An 8,205-nucleotide genomic window follows, 5' to 3' on the forward strand; every position below is an offset into this window, starting at 1 on the left:
TTCCATTGACCTGTATGTCTGTTCTTGTGCCAGTACCAGGCTGTTTGGAGAAGAGTGGCTTTGTAATACAGCTTGATATCTGGTATTGAGATCCCACCTACTTTGTTCTTCTTTTTCAGAATTGCTGCAGCTATTCGGGGTCTTTTTTTATTCCAGATGAATTTTTGGAAAGTTCGTTCTAGGTCTGTGAAATATGCCGTTGGTATTTTAATGGGGAGTGCATTGAATCTATAGATTGCTTTGCATAGTATGGACATTTTGATGATGTTGATTCTACCAATCCATGAACACAGTATGTTCTTCCATCTGTTTATGTCTTCCTCTATCTCTTTTTTCAACGTCCTGTAGTTTTTCGCATATAGGTCTTTTACCTCCTTAGTTAAGTTTACTCGTAGGTATCTTAATTTTTTTGGTGTGATGGTAAATGGGATTGCTTTTTTAGTCTCTCCTTCTTTAAGTTCACTATTGGTGTAAAGTAATGCCATCGATTTATTGGCATTAATTTTGTATCTTGCTACATTGCCGAATTCATTTTTAAGTCTAATAATTTTTTGATGGAGTCTTTAGGGTTTTCTATGTACAGTATCATGCCATCTGCGAATAAGGACAGTTTTACTTCTTCTTTTCCAATTTGGATGCCTTTTATTTCTTCTTCTTGTCTAATTGCAATGGCTAATACTTCCAGTACTATGTCGAACAGGAGTGGTGAGAGTGGGCATCCCTGTCTTGTTCCTGTTCTTAGGGCAAATGGTGTTAGTTTTTGTCCATTGAGTATGATGTTGGCTGTGGGTTTGTCATATATGGCTTTTATTATGTTGAGGTATGATCCTTCTATTCCCACCTTGCTGAAATATGTCATTGGTATTTTAATAGTGGTTTCATTGAATCTGTATATTGCCTTGGACATTTTAATGATGTTGATTCTACCAACCCATGAACAAGGTATATTCTTCCACTTGTTTATATATTCCTCTATCTCTTTTTTCAACATCCTGTACTTTTCCAAGTATTGGTCTTTTATCTCCTTGTTTAAGTTTATTCCTAAATATCTTAATTTTCTTGTTGCAATGGTAAAATTAGAGTCTATTTTCTTTATTTCCACTGTGATTTTTAAAAAAATTCCTGTCTTCTACTCCATTTGTGCTTTGCTATTTATTGTTTTTCTAATTCTTCTAGGTGTGAGTTTAGATGTTTATTTAAAATTTTCTTATTTTTTTGAAGTAGGCTTGTATTGCTATGAATTTTCCTCTTAGGACTACTTTTTCTATGTCCCATAGATTTGGGGTCATTGTGTGTTCATTTTCATTTGTCTTAAGGTATCTGTTTTTTTTTTAATTTTGTTTGTTAATCCTCTCCTGAGAATATTTTTTCCACTGCTTTTTCGAAGGGAGGGAGGAAGGGGAAGAAATATTGTATTTCAATATGGTAATGATTCCTCAATCAAAGACTGATTATTATTTTTATTTAATAATTTGTTTTATTTAACAAATATTTAGTGAGCACATTGTCAGTTGCTGTTCTACATGCTGAAAAACATAGAATCATTTAATAATGACTCTACTTCTTTATCCTTCCTCTCATTTCACCCCAAATGTCTGTCTAACATTCATGGGTTATAGGCTGTCACACAGGATACATAAGAATATAAAAAAAATGTATAAAGGATTGTATTAAAATGATCAAAATGTTATCTTCCCAGTTACAGAAATATCATGCTTTGTTAAAGAACTTCCATGTCAGGTGGTGGCCTAAGAACAAAATAAACCTTAAAGGTTATGACAGCTCTTGTTCAGATTTACAAGGGCCATGTGAAGACTTACATGTGCTTGGAACATATTGTTGACTTTGGAAGACTGAGAAACAGGCATCTCATTTTAGTCCCTGTCCACCAGGGGGTGCAGAATCCCAACACAAACATTTTTTGTGTGAAATGTAGGCTCTGATTTATCTTTTCACTGTGACTTCAAAATTTCTTCATATTAAGAGTCAAGAACATTATTTAGGTGACACTCTAGAGATGAACTCTTCTCTAGGCTTTGTCACTGTGGTACTCTTAGTGCTTGGTAAGTAACACAACTCTCAATACATGGACTCTTTCTTCTGTTATGTGAGCAAATTCTTTAACCATAATTTTATTTAACAGCTTTATGCCCAACTTGAAGAGACACAGATCTCTTTTCTTTTTCCCCAGGATGAACCCGTGGAGACTCGGTGACCCAGACAAAAGGTCAAGTGACCCTTTCGGAAGGAGCTTCCCTGACTGTGAACTGCTCTTATGAAACCACAAGGTATCCCATTCTTTTCTGGTATGTTCAGTATCCTGGAGAAGGTCCACAGCTCCTGAAAGCCACAAAGGCCAATGAGAAGGGAAGCAGCAAAGGATTTGAAGCCACATCCCATAAACAACTAAATACCATCCACTTGGAGAAAGGCTCAGTCTGCGAGTCAGATTCGGCCATGTACTACTGTGCACTGAGTGACGCAGTGACAAACTGCAGGGGGAGCTGAGCACTAACTCTGTGCTCTCTCACAATCTGGGACCCCTCGGGGGATGTTGGACTGCTGGTTTCGGCCCGATCCCCACAGGCCAGGCCGAGGGACCCCACCGGTGCTCGAATCCATGCACTGGGTCTCTAGTATGCATATAAGATCTTTGGTTAATCTCTTCCTGCTCTCCCCCTCCCCCTTTCTCTCTGAGATTCATAAGTCTGTTCCATGTTTCCATGCCTGTGAGTTCAGTGTCTGCCCCCTGGTGGTCATTGCGTATAATAGCTACTGGTTGAATGGTTGAACAGTAGGATGGTCAGTCACTTAGGGTTTTTTATATATAGATAATGCACTAAAACATGGATATTAAAAACAGATAAATTGTTAAAATGTTTAAGATATTTTATATCTATTGGTATGACTCCAATTTTTTTTTTACATACTAAATTTTCTTTTTTTTCCTTTTTTTAAAACTTTAACACAAATTATGAAACATAGATGTTTATTTTCTTTTTTTATTGTCTAAAGTTTTACATATGTCTCCCTTTTCCCCAATTGCCCCCTCCTCCAGCCATTCCTACCCTGGGCAAACCCCCACCGCCCCAGTGTCTGTGTCCATTGGTTATGCTATTATACATGCATACAAGTCCTTTGGTTGCTCTCTAACCCCCTAGATTTTCTTTTTTTTAAAAAAAATATTTTTATTGAAAGTATTACAGATACCCCCACCCCCCATTTTACCCCATTGAGCTCCTCTACCCTGAACCAGCCCCTCCCAGGCCTTTACCACACTACTGTCTGTGTCCATGGGCTAAGCATATATACATATACATTCCCTGGTTAATCTCTCCTTTCCTATCCTCTCACCCCTGCCTCCCCTCTGAGATTTGTCCAAATTTCTTTTTGTGATATATATCACATAGTAGGATATTAAAATTGACCCTTTTAGTAAATAAATGTGAGGTTTATAAAGACAGTTAATGCCTCCCTTGATTCAACTTTCCACTAATTACTTGTGCACAGAATAATTGTACGCAATTGATACTGAGTGTTTTCCACCTTCTCTTAATGTGTTTTTAGAGGGTTTAGAATGTACTTTTATAAATAGTTGATAAAAATTCCAAGTTGTAAAATAATGAAGATTGAGGGACCACTGAAAAAAATGTAAAAGTTCTTATTAACACTTGGCTTCTTTATTCTCTGCTATATCAAGTTATAGAATTTTCTTAATTTTATTTCATCCACTTCTTATTTTCTACTTGGTGTTTCAACTCTACCAGTTTTCCTTTATTTGTCTTCCCTTTTCTATCTGGTTATTCATTTAAAAGTACTTTTAGCATTCAATTACAGTTGAATTTCAATATTATATTAGTGTCAGGTGTATGACACAGTGAACAAACATTTATAGAACTAATAAAGTGATCCCCCCCACAAGTCTAGTGCCCACCTGGCACCATACAGAGTATTCCAATATTGTTGACTATATTCTCTTTGCTGAACTTTACATCCCTGTGATGATTTTGTAATTGTCAATTTGTACTTCTAATCCTTTTACTTTTTCCACCCCTCTGATCTCACCTACGTAGGAGTTAATGTAGTTCACTAACTTGGTGTTCTCATGGATGCCCGCATGACTGTCTTCAGCAGAACTGACCTTTCTTTGGGATAGCTCTTTGGTGGGTGTGGTGGGTGAGGGAGGGGCCTCAGTTTTCACACAAAGGGGAAGAATCCCATCCTATCTTCTCAGTTTTGATGGTTATTTTCTTTTAAGATTGTCTCTTAAGTAATATGTGGCAAAATTTTTAATTTCAGTTCAATCAAATAATCTCTTTTTTATATAATTTTGATTACTGATATATTTGGACTCATTTCTAATATTTTAGTTTTGCATTGCATGCTCTTTTTTTTCTCTCTTGTAGTCTGTCTGCTATTGCATTGTTAACATATTCTTTTTTCTTTCTGTTGACTTAGGAAATGTAAAGTATCTCTGTTCTTAGGCCAGCATTTATATATATAAAAGTCTAAGCGACTGAATGACCGAATGACCGGTCAACCGGTTGCTATGATGTGCACTGACCACCGGGGGTCAGACACGCAATGCACAGGATAAGGCTCCCTCCTGTCTGGATTGGGCCTACGGGGATCTGGCCGAAACCAGCTATAGGACATCCCCCAAGAAGTCCCAGACTGTGAGAGGGCGCAGGCTAGGCTGAGGGACCCCACTGCTGCACAAATCCATGCACTGGGCCTCTAGTCTTTAAATAAATGTGTATGTGTTATTCTACAACATTTCCCCCTACTATATCCCACTCCTAGTCCTTGGGTTACTTTTTATCTTGCTGATTTACTATCTTTAGAATGACTCCAGTGGCTAGTTGAACAAATCACAAACCAGCTATATATATATATAGCTGTCAAACTATGCAGTTTAGGAACTGGGTCACTCTTCATAGGATTTGTCAAGTTTCTACATAACCCATTGAAACACTGATAATCTAGAAACACCATCCACCCTTCCTCATACATTATTCCAGAAACTTCTCTTATATAATGTGTTTTCAGAAAAATCACCAGCTTATACCTTCATTTATTGGAAATACTGACTACTATAATCCTGCACTGCTTGTATTCACAATTTGGGAGAGATGACTGTGCCATCTCACTGGGCCAGTGTGGGTGGAGTTTGCTGTTAAGATGAATGACAGAGCTGAGAGGTGATTGGTCCTCAGTGAGTCTGGTGAAACACACTGAGTGCAGGAACAACATTTGCTTTGGTCTAGGACTCTACTCCCTCCAGAACAAGGGCAAAGGCACCACAGCACCTTGGCAAGACGTCATGGAGAGACACCTGGGGGCTCTGCTGGGGCTTCTGTGTGCCCAGGTTTGCTGTGAGTCCCAGATGGGGTGCTGGGGAGGGTTCCACCGCTGTCAATAGAAGGGGGAAGGCAGAGCTGACACAGAGCTCCTACTCTGGTGTTTCTTGGGATATTTTACAGGTTTAGAAACTGTATCAATCATCCCCAGTGACCTCATATGTGTCTGTTTTTCTCTTTCCAAGCAGGGGTGACAGGGATCAAGGTGGAGCAGAGTCCTTCAGCCCTGAGCCTCCAGGAGGGAACCAGCTCTTCTCTGAGGTGCAATTTTTCTACCGCAGTGACCAAAGTGCAGTGGTTCCGACAGAATCCCGGGGGTGGCCTCATCAATCTATTTTATTTAGCTTCAGGGACAAAGCACAGTGGAAGGTTAAGCTCCACACTGAATTCTAAGGACCTGTACAGTACCCTGAGCATCACAGCCTCCCAACTGGAGGACTCAGCCACCTACCTCTGTGCAGCGAGTGCACAGTGCTGCCAGGTGATCTGCAGCCTGTACCCAAACTGCAGCTGGGCCTGCAGCCCCACCCCTTCCACGGGCAGGCATGTTGCCCCACATTAGCCTTGCACATCTTTGAGTTGTCAAATTTATGTTCCAAACCTCTTTTCTGTCCTAAAATTAGACTCTTCAGCTCTGTCATTCACCTTTTTGGGGCCTTATTTTTTCCCTGAAAACACTTTATAGGTAAAAAACTCTTATATGGAACCATTAAGATAACCGATAAAAATGCCAAATACAATGCCGGCAGCACATAAATGACATGTGAATTACTTTGCTGGAAAAGGCTTGGAAAAATATAAGGTGGTCAGGAAGTAGGAAGAGCCTTGGCGGATTGCTCAGTGGTTAGAGTGTCAGCAGTTGGATTCCTGGTCAACGGTTGCAGGCTCCATCCCTGACCCTAGTGTGTGTGGGGCGGTGCTTGTGGGAGGCAACCAATTGATGAGTCTCTCTCACATCAACGTTTCTCTGTCTCTCCTGCCCCCTCCTCGTTCCCCTCCACTCTTCCAAAAAAAAAAAAAATCAATGGCAAAAATATCCTCCAATGAGGATTAAAAAAAAAAAAAAAGAAGTATGAAGAGATTATTCTGCTTTTTCAGTTAACTGAAGATGGTTCTACTTTCAAGGAAAAAGGAAGAGAGCCTGTGAGATGTTTTTTAAAGTTTGTATTAAGCTTATTCACTCCTGGAAATATCAAATATAAAAAAAATAATTTTATTGAGTGGCAAACACTCTATCTAGCTTATTGCATATATTATTTATTTAGTACAAATAGCACCCTGTAAATATGCACATTCTCATTTTATGTATGGATAAAGTGAGGGTTGTTGAGTATAGGTGACTTGCTTAAATTAACATTATTATTAAACTAGAGGCCTGGTGCACTAAATTCGTTCACAGGTAGGGTCCCTAGGCCTGGCTGGTGATCAGGGCCAATCTGCGGGGCAACTAGCAGGGTGATTGTGGGGCCCCCGCTGGCACCCACCTTGGCTGGCCTGGTGCTGCCCGCTTGCCTGCCCCACTCCTCGCCACCATTGCAGGTCAGGGACTGGGGGCTGGGGGTAGCTCCTGCATTGAGCGTCTGCCCCCTGGTGGTCAGTGCATATCATAGGGACCAGTCGTTCCACCAGTCATTCTGTCGTTTGGTCGATTTGCATATTAGGCTATTATTATATAGGATAATTAAAGACAGGGTAACATGAGAGCTTATACTTTGAGCTACCTGGTATAGAACAGTCTTTAAAACCACCTATTTCAAGTGATTTTTTTGATAAATTTGTACAATGTGTTTATATACATTACCAACAAAATATCATATTTAGATCATTTAAAATTAAATTTATTAGGGTGACATTGATTACTAACATTATATAAGTTTCAGATTTGCAATTTTATAACACTGGTGCTTTTAAAGTTCCACCCACTTATGGGATGGAACATGTGTGTGAGCAAAGAAGGTACATGGGGCAGCAGGACACAAGACAGGAACACTTTCTGTTTATACTATTCCCTTAGCAGACATAGACAATATTTACTTTTTCCTGGATTTATTCTCACAGAGGTAATCATAAAATTCCAAGAAATTCAAATGGATGAGAAAGGGTTTGTTTTTTTTGTTGTTGTTTTTTTTTCAGCAAAAGATAATTCTGGAAACTCACAGGACTGAGGGACATTATCAATGTCTAGGGAAAAGAGCATTGCAGTGGAGTTTGGGAGAAAAGTGATAGAATATGGAATCTGATCCAGCAATAGCCAGGGAGGCAGGAATCCATGCTAGGAGAGTTGGCTTATACTTTAGAAGAAATTCCACTAAGGATATGAGTCAGTAATTGCATTTTAGGATATGCTATCCATTTGATATGAGAAAAAGAAACCACCTCAAGAATAAACTTCATGTGTTTATATTTTATGAATCTGCAGATTTCATTTTTTTCTTGTGTAAGAGAGTGAATCACGGTGCTTTTCTGATTTCAAACATGTAATCCCAGGCCATCACTGAACAAACCCAACAGCTTCTGACTCTTTACAACATATTAACAATGACTGAGTTGTGTTCAGGGATATAAATCTTAATCTCTACATTCTTTCTTAATCTCTGGTCTAAAAGTTGTTTCACTTATTGCTGCCTTTGCATGTATGAATCATAGGAAACAGGGTAAGAGAACATTTAACAGCAAGTTCAGTAGTTGTGAATGTAACCACAAGATGGCAGTGCACCTGTGCTGATGCAGAACATGTGGAGGGTGCATTTTAGTGGATTCTGAATGAACAGGCTTTGGCAGAAGCACAGTCTTTTCCTTATTGGCTGGGTAGAATGTGAGAAACCCCTATGATGGTCAGAGGAAA

At 39.3% G+C, this 8,205-nt stretch overlaps 1 pseudogene; it reads left to right on the forward strand.

Annotated features, from left to right (window-relative positions):
• The first annotated feature begins 2,017 nt into the window (after positions 1–2,017).
• Positions 2,018–2,508, forward strand: LOC132227791 (T cell receptor alpha variable 9-2-like; annotated as a pseudogene).
• The last annotated feature ends 5,697 nt before the right edge of the window (positions 2,509–8,205 follow it).

The sequence above is a fragment of the Myotis daubentonii genome, chromosome 1 (assembly GCF_963259705.1).
Source record: "Myotis daubentonii chromosome 1, mMyoDau2.1, whole genome shotgun sequence".
Lineage (NCBI taxonomy): Eukaryota > Metazoa > Chordata > Mammalia > Chiroptera > Vespertilionidae > Myotis > Myotis daubentonii.